Source organism: Megalobrama amblycephala, linkage group LG9 (genome assembly GCF_018812025.1).
Source record: "Megalobrama amblycephala isolate DHTTF-2021 linkage group LG9, ASM1881202v1, whole genome shotgun sequence".
NCBI classification, from domain to species: domain Eukaryota; kingdom Metazoa; phylum Chordata; class Actinopteri; order Cypriniformes; family Xenocyprididae; genus Megalobrama; species Megalobrama amblycephala.
The window spans coordinates 42036929-42052491 of record NC_063052.1 but is presented as its reverse complement, the minus strand read 5'-3'; the positions used below and the strand labels follow the sequence as shown (position 1 = coordinate 42052491).

At 35.9% G+C, this 15563-nt stretch overlaps 2 long non-coding RNA genes across 2 annotated transcripts; one reads left to right on the top strand and one right to left on the bottom strand.

The window, feature by feature from the left end:
- The first annotated feature begins 7 nt into the window (after positions 1-7).
- LOC125275976 lies at positions 8-4768 on the top strand. The gene is made up of 4 exons (XR_007186561.1): positions 8-160; positions 421-496; positions 4252-4320; positions 4616-4768. It is a non-coding gene; the product is annotated as an uncharacterized LOC125275976 (long non-coding RNA).
- Positions 4769-9498: 4730 nt separating this feature from the next.
- Positions 9499-15563, bottom strand: LOC125275975. Its single transcript, XR_007186560.1, has 4 exons — positions 15432-15563; positions 13857-14463; positions 13574-13709; positions 9499-10407 (listed from the first exon to the last, which is right to left on the bottom strand). It is a non-coding gene; the product is annotated as an uncharacterized LOC125275975 (long non-coding RNA).

The following is a 15563-nucleotide window of genomic DNA, read 5'->3' as shown; positions in this document are numbered from 1 at the left end:
AACATACGTGACAAGTATAATGTTATAATGCTTGTAGTTATAATCATTTATTTAACTATTATGATAACAGGATATCATGGTCATTAATCTATTTTATTTTATTTCTCTCTATTTGTAGTTATGTTTGCCAGTGACAGACGCCATACTGTTCCACTCAAAGGTATTTATTTATTTGTATACGTGCATGCATTTTTTAATGATATATTCTTAAATATTTTTACTTATAAATGCTGATTGTGGTCCAGGGGGTCGACAACTTTAGGCAAGTAAGTTATTTTCGACAGAAATCTGGGCAGCTTACTCATTGCTCATACTCTTAGCCTCTAATGTGTTTGAATTTATATCATCAATGCAATATTAGGGGGTAAAGATATCATTACAGTTCTTACAGTTATGGCTGTACTATGCTCTTGTTACCAGATGAGATGTAATCTCTAGCGTTTGGAGCTGTGATTCTTCAGGACAAGATGCCATTCACACTTGATACATGAAGATGGTGAGTTTCACAATAGCTGCACAGTCACAAATCAAGAGACTGACTCAAGCTTTCATCCTTATGAACTCACCCATATGTAGGGATGGGTACCGAAACATGGTATTAAACAGGCCCCGGGGCTAAATTCTGAAAGACCAGAGTATCGATAAGCTTGAACAATATTGGTTCTGCCGTCGGTACTGGAGAAATTACACGCACTATTCATTATTGCTATATAGATGTTAGGGCTGGGGGGAAAAAAATCGATTCACCTATCGCAATTTGTTTATGATTTAAAAAAAACAAAAACATTTTTATTCCAGAATCAATACTTGCCTATAGACGAGGTGGACAGAAGTTACCCACTCTTGTGTCGTTATCAATGCTTGTCACGTGACGTAAACCAGTCCTGCTGTTAACGAGCAGAATTACTGAAGGAAAGAAACAACATCAGAAAAAGTGAAAAACTTCCAGCCACAGCCTTAGATGAAATCAACCAAGGATAAAAAAAAGACCTTAAAGCAGTGGTCTCAAACTGCCGGCCCGCAGGCCATTTACGGCCCGCAACTGATCTCAAAAATAAAACATAATCCGGCCCGCTAAATTATTATTATTATTATTATTATTATTATTATTATTATCTAGTACCTCTCTGATATGCAAAGAAAAAGTCGCCGTTCTAGGGGCATTCACATATCGCGTCACATTAAGCGGCCGCGCCGCATTCTTCTTTCCAATGCGCTTTCGCTCCAGTGGCATCTGTCGTTGCTATGCAACCATGAACCGCGCTCTCAACCGCGTCGCTTCTATTATGAGCGCGCTTGCCTAAATTACAGTAAAAGCACTCGACTTTAAGTCACGAGCGTCGATTTAAACCACCGAAACGCGTCCGATGCAACCATTAAACGTTACCGATGCTCAAACGGCATCTTGGGCAAATGTGTCTCAGCTGTGTGAGCACAAGCTCTGCCAGGTGTCTGTCAAGAAACAGAGGAGTGTACAAATGCATTCAGGGATTGTATTTGTTCAGTACAGTGTTGTTCAGTGCAAGATTTTAATGTTATTTAAGCTAACATAAAGTAAGTGAAAATACTTCCACTAAATGTTAAAAACTAATAAAGTATGTAACAATGAGAGATTTTTATTTTTTGGCAAAATAAAGTTGATATATATATAGCTCCAGTTTTTTTGTTTATTTCTGACCCCTCCACGCCACAAGTGTTGCTGGTTTTGTTCCTAAATTACTATTTTTTTTTTTTTTTATTCCATGCACCTTGTTGGATGTGAGAAGTTGCACCAGACTATTGCAATTAATAGTATTATATTAGTAGTATTATATTAGTAATAGTATTATATAATTATATTACACTCTGTAACAATGAGAGAGACACTGCTGTTTACATTTAGTATGGTAAATAAAATATTTATAGTATAATATGTTAGTAGGCCTAATGAAATTGGAAGTAAATGAGAAATATTGCAAAGGAAAGTAATTTTCTGAAATGTTGCGCTTTCTTGCACTTGAATGTTAATATGGCCCTCCTATGAGGTGTCAATCACAGAAACGGCCCTCCGCCAATTTGAGTTTGAGACCCCTGCCTTAAAGGGTTAGTTCACCCAAAAATGAAAATTATCTCATGATTTACTCACCCTCAAGCCATCCTAGATGTATATGACTTTCTTCTTTTAGACAAACACAATCGGAGATATATTTAAAAATGTCCTGCACTACAAAAAATGATTTTCTTATTTAATATTTTCGTATTGTTTATATTCCAAATATCTAGAAATTGTTAAATCAAAATGCTTTTTCTAGATAATTAAAATTACATAAAATATTTCTTGTTTTCTGGGGGGGGGGTAAGAAAAATCTTGTTTCTGTTTGAAATCCCAAGATGAAATTCAAAAATCTAAAATCTGTTACAGTTGCCGATGGATATTGCCGCGCATATTGTGGGCAGCCTATAAATGATACACGGGGCAACTTTTTGAGCAATGTTGCTGTCAACGGGCAACCTGATGAGACACAGGGCAACAGACAGTTGGCAGCAACTAATCAGAGAGGAGCAAATCTATTGCCAACTCAATAAATACTTTATTATAAACACTTGTTAGGCACTTTATTTCAACTTTTCAAATATTTTCTTCATTTTTATTAAAAATAAATGCCTTTCCGATCTGATTTGTGACAGGAAAAGGGAGAAGAGCGAGTTCGGCAAAAGGCGGATTCGAACCCGCGTCGATCGCATCAAAAGCTATTCAAATGTCAAACGCCCTGCAGCCTATGCTACTACAGCCGTTAAACAGACGCGTCTTTTTAGTATTTAACTGAAATCATTCAATGGCTTCATTACAGCATTACGTTACTTTCGGACAGTTGTTGGTATTTTAAGCAATATATGAGGTAAATTCCCTGTTTTGGGTTGACGCATGACAACTTAATAGCGTAAAAAGATAAAAGTTCACACTCCTTTTCTCCGCTCCACTGCCGCTGAGAGGCCGCCATCTTGTTTGAATTTTTTCTGAAATCTCCGAACCGGTCACGTGATCGGCTGCTAACATTCTGATTGGAGGATCTCAAAAAATTGCCCACGACCGATCTAACGTATCCAGATATATATTTGTTGCTCATTCTCAGTGGGAAAGTGCCCAAGCAACGTTGCTCAAAAGTTGCCCCGTGTATCATCACCTTAACACATCTCGATTGAGACAGACTGCTTCAAAGCTCATATGTGCTGTGATGCACGGGATATCTGTGATCACATAAACAGTAACATCTTCTCAGCATGTTTAATAATAGAACCTGTTATAATCTGTAATTTTGTCTACACTGGATGAGGAGTGACGCAACACAACAAATTCCTGACAGTAAGCTGGTTTCCCATTCTATTTTTGACGTAGACCAAGTACTTTGCAACAGTCGGTCAGCTTTTAGCTGTTGAGGCGCGACACAAAAAAAGTCATGTCTGGTGTAGACACGGTGTTAGTTGTTGTTTAGAGTTGTTTAATCCTCCTCTGCTGAGATCTTGAGAGATTTAATGTCTTTTATCTTCAGTTGATTTCATTTATAAAGCAATGTTAATTATGTTCTTAATTTGTATATAATAAAAAGAACCGATAAGAATACCGTTGAAGTACCCGATCAATAATTAACAGTAGCAATACCGTTAGAACTATAACGATACCTATCCCTACCCATATGACATAACTGACATAATTTCTATGAGTCACATGAAATAACTTCTTAAGGCTGTCCTAACCTAATGTAGCTCTACCCAACCACTGCATGGAGGCTGAAAGATGGCTTCCTGAAGATGAAAGGACAATATGGACTTGAGGAGGGGAAATACTTTATATGATATGTGAGGATTAGGAGGGGTGTTTTATTCCAACTCTAGTCTTCATACAACATGTGTTTGTCAGGATGGTTGTTATTTTGTAAGATTAGGGAGAGACTGTACCTCTCATTTGTGTGTCTTGTGTACTATAATTTTAGAACAGGAGCTTGTACTCCTTTGATTTGATTGAAAAGTTTCAGATGGAGCTGTTTTTTACTTTCTGTTCCCATTATGTTCATTTACATGCAGACAGCTCATGGTGAAATTTTTCTAGCATTTATATATACTACTACTATTACTACTATTAATATTGTTCATATTATTAAACAAAATTAACAAGATCTTTTAAAAACATAATATAATGACTTTATTATAAAAGGACCCACTATGAAAACACAGTTTTACAGTGTTATTCGTGTCTTTCCTTTTACTTTACAGCACATCACTGACAGGCTTTCCTGTGTAACACTGATTCAAGTTTTCCACCATTGTATTTATCCAAATGAGGTTTGTAAATGCATGGATGTTTCATATTTTGCATTAATTATATCATCTTATATGAAAATTACAATGTAAAAGAAGACGTGACAAGGTCATTGGTCTTCTCACAAAATGCCACGTTAGAAGGAATATTCAGAGGGGCGAGTTGAAATAATTTATTTTGGGCATTATCATGCCACAAATATTGTATATTGAGCTAAACTTAAATTAAACCTGGAATGATAATTTGTGTTACCAGATGAGATACTTTGTAATGGGTATGTATGATGTATGATTTTGATCTGTACTATTTCTATTGCAGGTTCTCAGGGATCCCCAGTTGAAGGCATCAGGACATCAGATGTTGGCCTGGACAGATGTACCAACAGTACACCACAAAGACCTCTGCTTTTAAATGGATGGCTGATTACTACCATGTTCTGTGAGGGTATTACTTATAGCAAAACTGAGCACCTGTGACAGTGGGATTTCTAATTTTAAAGAATAGTCATACATCAGTAAATTATTTTTTTATTTTTTTATTTAAATAATTTGAAAGGATTTTTAAAAGTTGCAAACTTTTTTCTCCAGTTACAAAAACAGCTACACCTTTTCAAATTCTTCATTGGGGGTGCACAAATCCTATTTCACAAATTAAGAAATTCATATGCTCACATTTAAGCCGTGTTCTTCAGGACACTGTAACAGTCCTGATATGATGTCGCACTTTGCAGTATCTTTTTTATTAACATGAATTCAAATTTTAACAAATATATTCAAAATGTAAAGATATACAATCTGACAATCTGATCTTGTCATTATTAATCAATCAGTAATCAACACTGCACCACCCCGAAATTACATGCACTGTAGAAGTATGGTTTTGGCGAGAAATGAACAGTAGCTAAATATTTATTATAAATGCTACTATTTGACATTCAGTATTTTAGTCTATATTAAAGGGATACAAGTCTCTTTTATGTATGATGTTTTTTTTATTACAAACTGTTTTTGTTTGTTTGTTTGTTTGTTTGTTTTTAGCTAGCACTTAATATTTCTTTAATGTTACCACATGAGAATAGCCAAACAGTGTAGGTGATTCACAAAATCATACACCAAAGAAATGTGCATGATTGGCCAAAGTTTTACTGATCTACAAAAAAATTTAGCTTATGAATTTCTTAATTTGTGATTTGTAGAATAGGTTTAGTGCACCTGCAATGAAAAAAATTAAAGGCAGCGGCTATTTGCACTAAGTGACAATAGCACATTTTCTTACACTAGGTGAAAATAGTGATAGATTCTATTTACACCATGTAAAGTATCAATTCTTTGCAATAAGAGTAAATAGATGCTATTCTATAGGCCTACTTAATATTGGCAGATACTATTTGCACCTCAGTATTTTTGTACATTAACAGGATGCAATAATATAGAGTGTAAATGATTGTATTTATTAAAATGATTAAATGGATGCTGCCTTATTGGTAGAATAAAACCCTCCCTACACCTTCTCCTAACCCTACCCACAATAAACATTTTTAATATTATTAAACACTCGTTCAGTTTAGTTCCGCTTTTAGAACATTATTTTCATTTTTATTGAAAAAAATAAATGTGAGCTTAGCAAAAGGCAGATTTGAACCTGCATCAAAAGCCAGAACTCCCTACTCGCTACTGCTGTGTCACTGAAGACGTTGCCTTCTGTGCTTCTTTTTTAAAACTTGAGTGGCCCAAAAGCTAGTGTAAATAGCATTTGCCAACAAGGGACGCTATTTGCACTATTACACTCAAATAGACACTCTGAAATTTAAAAGCTGTAACTGTTGTGTTGTGTTTTTGAGAGAGAAAGGAACTAAGTTTTCAACTCCTAAAACATTTTGATGACTTCACTGAAATATTGTCTACTCCTTCCACTGTCAGTTGCTCAGTTTCACTACAATAATGCTAGATATAATACAGCATGTGCATAATTGAGTCGCTATTCTAACAGCTGGGGGCTATAGACTTATATTAAATGAGCAATATTATAATAAATATGCACATTGCTTTCTGTATTCACAGTTTTATTTTTACGCTGCTAGAGAACCACCTGCACTGCAAATTTTCAGGAGTGACATTCGCATTTATCCAATTACAGGAGTGAATCCGTTAAATCATTGGGGTACTTCATGAATTGACACTGGTTTACATTTAGATAAAGATGAAATATTTTAATTTTGATATAAATGTCAATAATAATTATGAAATAAATTTAAATATTCATAAACCTTGAAATTAAAAAAGTAATTAAAAATATATATTTTATTGTCCATTGTATTGAAATTGTGGGTTACATCTTTGTCACCCTTTTCGCCCCTGATGAGTTTACATTCCTGTTACAAGAGCAAGGAACTTACATTTTAATTGCAAAGGAAAACCAATTCATCTGCTATATTCTTCTGTCCTCCATTTTCAAGGGTAAGATTTCTTTATAAATCATCTAGTGACCCATATGTCTTTATTTTTGTTGAACACAAAAGGAGAGAGTCGTAAAGTCTCAGTCACAGTTAGAAAAGAAGCAGTGATAGTGAATTCTGACTCAGGCTGTCAGTCTCTTGATGTTCTGCCTTACATCTCCTTTTGTGCTCCAATAAAAATAACACATTTGGTACAAAAGAACATGACCAGTTTTATACTTGAGTAAATATTGCTTTTAATTTGTAGCTTGAGACTATTTATAATAGCTAATAATTAACTTGTATACCTCTTTGTGTGTATTTGAGTGTAAATGCCTTTTCTATGTTAGTCTTGTATAGAAGATTTGTATGCTCTAACGATGTAGGCTATTTGTACCTGTATTTTGTAAATATTAAAACAATGTTAACTGAATGTGATGTGTGATTATTTTGTAAACAGGCTTATCTTTTAGTATTAAGTGTTTGAGATTTTTAAATTAAGTAGAAAATGTGTTAATTGTATAGAGTTATTTCACCCAAATGAAATCAACATCAACGTTGGGTAAGCAAACCAGTTAGATCGATTTCATGTTGAATTCGTGTTGATCTACAACGTCGTTTCACTCAACTGAAATCAACATCGTTTCGACGTTAGGTATGCGAACCAATTAGATCGATTTTATGTTGAATATGTATTGATTCTACAACGTCGTTTCAACCATCCGAAAATCAACATCGTTTCAACGTTCGGTAAGCAAACCAATTGCGTCGATTTTCCGTTAGATTTGAATGGAGTGTCTGACGTTGATTCAACATTACCCCGATGAGCAAACTGATGCCGGATCAACGTCGGAGATCAACATCGTTTCGATGTCACGAGAAACGTCGTTTCTACGTTGATTCTATGTCAGTTTGCTATCTGGGTAGCTACTTCATCTTATTTAAACGCAATCATGCTTAAAGTCTGGCATGTTAACTTGAACGAATTTCGTCTGAGAGTATTTGTTTAGGCCTATTTTTTACAAGCTCTGAGAGAAAGTCCGCGGGAGCGGGCGGGAGTGGACACAAACATTGCGGGCGCGGGCGGGAGTGGAGCATGCGGGTTGCGGGAGCGGGCGGTCCTGGGGTGCGTTTCCCGAAAGCATCGTTGGTGAACCATGGTCGTAAGTCCCATTGAACTCTATTGGTAACGACGGAACTTGCGACCATAGTTCGCTTTGGGAAACGCACCCCTGGTCAGATATTCAGCGGGAGCGGGCGGGTGCGGGTTAAGGAAATCAGTCCCGCGCAGGACTCTACTCCAGTGTTTTCCTCTGTGGGTGAAAGAGAATGATGGTGAACAATTCCAGGATATGCTTTTTTTTTTTCATTGGTTGTTGCGTTAAATCTTACCGAGATACAATAGTGCTATTTTCTGATTGGCTGTGTAGCCTCTTTCTTTTTTTGATTGGCTGATAAGTGGCAGGCTACTCCAGGGGAGACGCGCTTGATTCCTGCCCGGCGCAGCGGCATATTAAATATATGAAAACTATTTTTTCTGCGTGAGAAATACAATGTGTGGCGGGAGTGCGTGACAAAAGACCGAAATGAGTGACTGTCACGCTCAGTGCGTTACACTTGAGAGCCCTGAAAAACTTTCAGAGTTGCTAACACGTTAAAACCAATAGGCAACAACACCACTTCCGTTGCCAAAATGCGCGCGCAACTATTTGATCACGTGGGCTGTACCCAGTAAACACAGAACGTTCCCCTAACGTTCCCATATGGTTCCCGTTTGGTTATTTTTTTGGGGAACCAAATAAGAACGTTCTGAGAACGTTCTCTATTGGTTCCCTTTTTTTTAACCTAAAGAGAACGTTCCCAGAACGTTCCCTGCAGGTTCTTTTTTTGGGATCATTTTACAACCTAAGGAGAACGTTCCCAGAACGTTCCCTGTAGGTTATTTTTTGGGTTCATTTTATAACCTAAAGAGAACGTTCCCAGAACGTTCCCTGTTGGTTATTGTTTGGTTTTATTTTTATAACCTAAAGAGAACGTTCTGGGAACGTTCCCTGCAGGTTCTTTTTTTGGGATAATTTTACAACCTAAGGAGAACGTTCCCAGAACGTTCCCTGTAGGTTATTTTTTGAGTTCATTTTATAACCTAAAGAGAACGTTCCCAGAACGTTCCCTGTAGGTTATTTTTTGAGTTCATTTTATAACCTAAAGAGAACGTTCCCAGAACGTTCCCTACAGGTTATTTTTAGTTATGAGTGCAGCTGTGTGATTTGAGATTATAATGCATTGACAAAGTTCAAAAGTAACCATTCACAGCAGCCGAAAATGAATCAAATTTGATGTGCACACTTTCTACAGTCCTTTAAAATGTTTTAAAAACTAAGATGTAATTTGTAATAAAAAATATTCACCGAAACTGTGATCAGTTAATTCAACAAGCCAGATATTACATTACCATTATCTCACAGTAGAGGACGCTCATGCACAATATTTTTTGTGTTTTGTTGTAAACATTTTCGGACGAATATTAACTGTATAATATCCATCTGTATAATATGGTGTAAGACAGTACATTAACCAGGTCTAGTGTTCAAACAGCTGCACTACATGAATAAGTGGTCAAACATTTCTGTACTCAGCTCACTAGGAAAAAAAAGAAAAAAGAGGCAGTCAGGTAAGACAATGTAAATATTTGTGTTTTTTACCATTACACACACATTTTTGGGTTGTAATCTCTTGGGCAAGACTAAAGACGACAATACAATAGCAATTCATTTTTAAAATGTTTTATTAAAACAGGAACAAATGGAACAACAGAACAAGGTCTTGTTACAGCATTAAAAAGATATAACTGGGGAAATAGTTTTAAAGCAGGACCAAAAAAGGGGGGAGGGGGGGGGGGCAAGAGTGTAAAGAATGGTTTCAGCTTCATGTACACAACAGTAAGCAACAAAATAATCAACATCACTCAAAATCAACATAAAGAACATCCCCATACACAATAAAACAGTGATAGGCAGCGATGTCAGGGATAGTGTGTCCATTTTAAATTGAGAGAGCCTTGGTGAGCAGCTGCAGCACTATTAAAGGGAGATAATAAATTAGAAGCATATTGGAAACATTGTAATGCTGATTTCACTTGGCTATTATTTAGATATTAAAAGATGGGGGGGGGGGGTTAATGTTTTAAATTGTTACAACTTCTACTGTGGTCTTAAGGGCTTTGTCGACAGCTCACAACTAGGTGTTGTTCCATGAAACAAAAAGTCATACATGACTGGAGCAACATTAGGGAAAGTAAATTACAATTTAAGGTGCTATAAACACTATTGTCACATGTAGTAATGAGTAAATTATATATAGGTTTATTTTTTTTGCAGAGAGTTTCGCCAAGAATTTTTGTAGCACATGTCCATGAGCCTGCAACGCTGGAGACTGACACTTGGAGGGCTCTGGAAGCTTTATGTTAAAATGACACTACACAGTCAGGCAGGATTAACTAGAAGCCAGTCAGATTGGTTTTGCACATTTCCATGGACACTACGAAAAGTTCATGTTTAACTTAACCCTTGTACTTGTGTTGTATTTCTTCTGCCTGTTTTGTGTCATTGACCATTCAACCATCTGTGTCTTTTCTGTAATCCTTCCAAACCAGCCAAATAAGGAAACAGATGAACACCTGTAAAATAATGATCGGAGATTAAATTAATAATGATAATCATCATCGACAGGTAAACAACAGGGGTTTGTTTTTCGTATGTGGATTAATCATCAGTATTTACAGTTGATGATTAGAGATGATCCAGGATTGTTAGATTCTTTGAAGTCATTAAGCTCAAACTTGCTCAGGAGCAGGCATATTTGACAGAAACAAAATTAGACTGTCTTTATAAGGTGAAAGTTTATCACAGCCACTGTTACTTTCTGAACCAGGGAAATAATTAAAAATATAAACTTACTTGTCATTACATACAGTTGTGCTCAGAATTATTCATACCCTTAGTAAATATTACCAAAGAAGGCTGTGAAAATAAATCTGCAACCGTTTATTGGAGAATAAGAATTTTAAATGGTTAATAATACTAATAATACTAATAATAATCTCATTATGAAATAAATGTTTTTTTCTCTAATACACACTGCTCACAATTAATCATACCCTTTTAATCTGTTTGTAACCTCTTTTTTTGTCAAGATAAGAGCTATGAAAAGTACTGCTGGAATATTGTGGGCCTATTTTTCCGCCGGATATCCTGGACATCTTGTTCAGATACATGGCATCATTGATTCTATCAAACAGCAAAAGATTAAAAAAAAAAAAAAAAAAAAAATCAACTTGACTGTCCCTGTTAGAAGTCATATAATGGCTATCTTGGCAAAAGGAGGTTAAAAAAGTTTTGAATAAAAGGGTATGATTAATTGTGAGCAATGTGTATTATAGAAAATCATTTATTTCACAATGAGATTATTATTAGTATTATTAACCATTTAAAATTCTTATTCTCCAATGAACGGTTGGATTTTTATAAAGTTTTAAAATAAAAGATCAAAAGGATGAACAATGCAGATTTATTTTCACAGCCTTCTTTGATTATATTTACAAAGGGTATGAATAATTTTGAGCACAACTGTACATAATGTGTAGTCAATAGAGACAATTTTACTCATTGAGAGATTTATTTGTGAGTGAATAATTATCTTAATTTAATTGGAGCTTTACATTAAATACAGTTTGGATGAACCTTGCATTAATAATCTGAACGATGACAGCTATTATACTTTATGCAAAATGTAAACAATTAGGATAGTGGTTCCCAACCACATTCCTGGAGGCCCACCAGCACTGCACGTTGTCCCCTCAATCAAACACACCTGATTAAGGTTATCAGCTCATTAGTAGTGACTCCAAGATCTAAAATGGGTGTGTCAAAACAATCATTTACAAATTTTATTTATCTATTAAACATTTTATATTATTTTGCCAGCTTGGCTGTTTCCTATTTTAATTATATGATTTATTTATTTATTTTATTTTTTATTTGAATTAGGACAGTGCACATTGATCAACAAATCAGCAATGAGCATCAGTGTAAATATGCTGGAATTAGCACAATTTCATCCGTTGTCCTAAGGCAGGTATCATAAAACACAAAATACAGATTATTTACAAACATAACAACATACATGTAGACATATTACACAGAACAACAAAGACTAAGTACTGTAAACAGCAGTCACATAGAAGTTAAAAGGCCACTATGAACAGACATCCAATAAGAAAATTATTTACATATGGGTACATCGCTGGTTTGATTTCAGCCATTGTTTAAGGTTTTTTTTTAAAGGTTAAGTAATTGTCACAATTCCTAACTTGAGCTAGACACCACCATTTGGCTAAATTTAGTTCTGCGCCATTGTACATTAAGTAAGTCGCCAAAAACCCTTGAGGGGTTTTAAGATGCTCTCAGTTGTATGAGACCAGATTGTATAACATTAAGTTATGTAAATATCATTGCATGCATATAAGCCTTTGCTGACTTAACAGTAAGAAAAGGCCATATACGTTGGAAATTTGACAAGTTAAATTTTATAATATTTGTGATTTTTTTTTTTACATGTTGCTTAAATGTCAGATGTGAATCAAAGACCACACCAAGATACTTAAATTGTTCTAACACATCTAGTCTATCTCCACTGACAAAGACAGAATGGCTCTGGCCCCACTGCTGGCTGCCGTGAGAATACAATACTGTATCATCAGCGTATAATTGCATTTTTATATTTGAACAGACATTTGGTAAGTTATTAACATAGAGACTGAATAAAATCGGTCCCAGTATTGAGCCTTGTGGGACTCCAGCAGAACAAGTAAGATAAGATGACTTGTGAATTTCCTATTTGTACAGCTTGTTTTCAGTCTGACAAATATGATTGCATCCAACAATGTGCTCTTTCAGAGAAATTAAAATAAGTCAATTTAGCAAGAAGCACATTATGATTAATGGTATCAAAGGCTCGTTTCAAGTCCAGAAAAACAGCCCCTACAAAGCCCGCTTTTTAAATTCTCAAGAAAATAACAAGTGGCTGTTTCTGTAGAGTGATGTTTGCGAAATCCAAAATGAATTGGATGGAAAGGGGTATCACTACTGTTTAGGTGTTCAATTAACTGTGAGGCAACCCATTTTTCAGCTATTTTGAAATTATTGGTAGAATGCTTATTGGACGAAAATTCTCTGGTTTTGACTTATCACCAGCCTTAAAGACTGGGATAACCCTAGCAGTCTTCCATGTTTAGGGCACTATTCCCTGTTTTATAGATAGATTTATCAGGTGTGCAATTGGGCTTGCAAGAGCCTCTTTATGGAGTTTTAAAAGATCATTAGTGAAACCAAAAGTATCTCTGGCTTTTGAACTTTTTAGAGATGAAATTATTTTTATAACGTCAGGAACAGATATATCCTGTATACTAAATATTGATTTGTTAGCATCTAGAGGCTTGTATGGGATGTTTGGGCATTTAAAATGCATTGTCAAATCCTCAACTGAGCTAATAAAGTATCTGTTAAAGCTATTGACGATAATGTCTAAATTATCAGTTAGCATACCTTTAACTTGAAGTTGCAGATCTTTGAAATTTATATCTTTATTTCATCCTAACAGATCATTTAAATTTTCCCATATTAATTTTCCATTTCCATTTGTCCCTTTAATTATCTCAATAAAGAAATTTGCTTTAGCTTTACGGATCTGATTTACATTTTTAAAGTGATGTAAAAATCTGATGGTCACTTGTAATAAATTATATGATGCTGTTATGGTGCTTCCTTTCTTGGCATGTGACTTACCCAGAGGTGAACAACCTCATTCTATGCACCAGTGACACATGATAAGACGTCAGGGCCCATCCGCTGTGCCATTCACCTGTCACCCATCAATGTCTTCCCAGTAACACTGCCAATTGGTCCCACCAAACCAGCAAACCTGGATTTTACAGAAGAAGCCATAAAAGACATTCAGGAACTACTTGAAAATGGTTTGGATGGAAAAGACATAAAAAAACAGATGTGTTGTGTGTGACGCACCCGCAAGAGCCATGGTAAAAAAAGTCTACGGACCAATGCCACATACCGTGCTGAAATGACAAGACGTCAGGAGAATGAAGACATTCCAATGTCTCCATTTTTGAACCTCCCACTGGACATGGTAGAGCAATTTCCAATCGACTACATGCACCAAGCCTGCCTGGGTGTAATGAAAAAGCTCATCACAGAGTGGGTTAGAGGAGACAGAAAGGTGAGAATGTCTGCTGGGCAAATAAATGAAGTGACCCAATGGCTGCTGTCACTCCAAGGGAAGGAGGTCATTCCAAGCTGTTTTGCCCAAAAACCAAGGAACCTGTATACAGTGGTGCTGAAGGGAATTCTGGCGGACCAGTTGTACGAACATTTCATGGCGTTCAGTGTTGCCTTGGGTCTTCTGCTCTGCCCTACTCTGGCAGTGGACCACAACAGCTACTGTAAAGAGCTGATGACATACTTTGTTGGAGAAACAAAATAAATCACTTCATGGTGTACAATATACATTCAATGGTGCATCTACCGGGACCGATTTTGGGAAACTGAAACGTCTCGTAAGGTCAGGAAAGCAGCCACTTACTCAAGTGGTCAAACGGCTGGGGGAAATGTCAAATTCCCCACTGTCTGTGGAGGCTTCCAAGTCCAAAATCAAAAGAACTCTATGGAGAAAAACAAAGTCATAATTTAGCATATGATATGCATTTTTCAGACCACTGAAAAGGTGTCAATTTAACAATTTATTCATGAAATTATACTGAGATCCCAATATCTCTAGAATTAAACAGTATAGGGCCTTCAAAATGACAATAACAAAAGAAAGTTTAAGAACCAGAATCTAAAAGGATATTAAGATATATTAAATATTTCTTTAGTTACAGGTATGGGGTATTAAAATAGCAACAAATATTGCTAAAAACAACAGATTTTCCAGAATAGACCTACAAAGCCTAATGGTTAGGGAGTCAAACTTGTAACCTGAAGGTCACAGGTTCGAGTCTCAATACAGGCAGGAAATTACTGAGGTGCCCTTGAGCAAGGCACCTAAACCCCAATTGCACCAGGCACCAAAAGTGAATGGTTGCCCACTGCTCTGTGTGTGTGTGTGTCTTCACTACTCACTACACCTAATGTGTGTGCACTAACTTCAATGGGTTAATAGCAGAGGACAAATTCTGGGTTACCATACTTGGCCTTCACATGGCACTTTCACCTTTTTTTCAATAAACAAAATTAATAGAATGATATAAAATCAATACTTGGTCTTCACTTTCACTAAATGTCATTTTTACCCCCTGTAATTTGGGTTAATTTCAGGTGACATATTAATTTTCACCCCCTCTACAAAATATGTGATTAACGTTACTCAATAGCCATTATTTGTCATGGTATTCTTTGTAATAAACACCTAATAACATATAACTTCTCTGACACATTTGATTAAGTTTCAATAGTAAAGATAGATTTTAACAGTGATCCATTTTCAAAGTAATTTTATTTAGCGCGTGCATACCATAGACTGCATACACTGTGGTGCACGTCGGGGGGAAAACACACATATATCCCACAAATGACTACTACGATAAAATACAATACAATTTCAACATAACACATATCATACTATACTTACCTCCAACCACTTGCACGTCAAAAACATCAAATGGTCCCACGCAACGTAGTTCTCTCGTGCATACATGCTTCTTCTCTTCCAGCATCTTTGGCGACTCACTAGCGATATCGCCACCTATGGGTTGTTTAATAT